The 390-nt window shown below is 35.4% G+C and overlaps 1 protein-coding gene across 1 annotated transcript in view; it reads right to left on the reverse strand.

The window, feature by feature from the left end:
- The window catches only part of LOC119589482 (rho guanine nucleotide exchange factor 5-like), a gene marked incomplete in the record, with an annotated part of 97,997 nt that overhangs the window by 11,390 nt on the left and 86,217 nt on the right, over nt 1-390 (reverse strand).

A 390-nucleotide genomic window follows, 5' to 3' on the forward strand; every position in this document is an offset into this window, starting at 1 on the left:
AAAAAAATGAAAAAGATGAAAGAAACTTAGAGAAGACACACTGATGCTTTTTGTCCAAGTTGTCTGAGAAATCTGTACCATACGTGTTTTCGTAAATTGTGGACTTAAACTATTCTATACCTTAATTGGGTTGTTCAGTGTTTGTGTCGCTAGGAACAATCCGCAGAGCTAATATAACGTTATATATCCTCGTATGACACTGAAATACTGTTAGGTATATATTGCAAATATTCCCTAGCCGTCTTCTGCATAAAGTATCACTTGGAAACAGCATTAAAGTGTCATGAAAAAACGCGCTTATCGCTGTACTTATAAGTACAGCGTTCAATGCTCATGAACTATTGCATTGATGCAAAGATTAGTACACATACTAACATACACATCTCACTC

This window comes from Penaeus monodon, chromosome 25, assembly GCF_015228065.2.
Source record: "Penaeus monodon isolate SGIC_2016 chromosome 25, NSTDA_Pmon_1, whole genome shotgun sequence".
Classification (NCBI taxonomy): Eukaryota; Metazoa; Arthropoda; class Malacostraca; order Decapoda; family Penaeidae; genus Penaeus; species Penaeus monodon.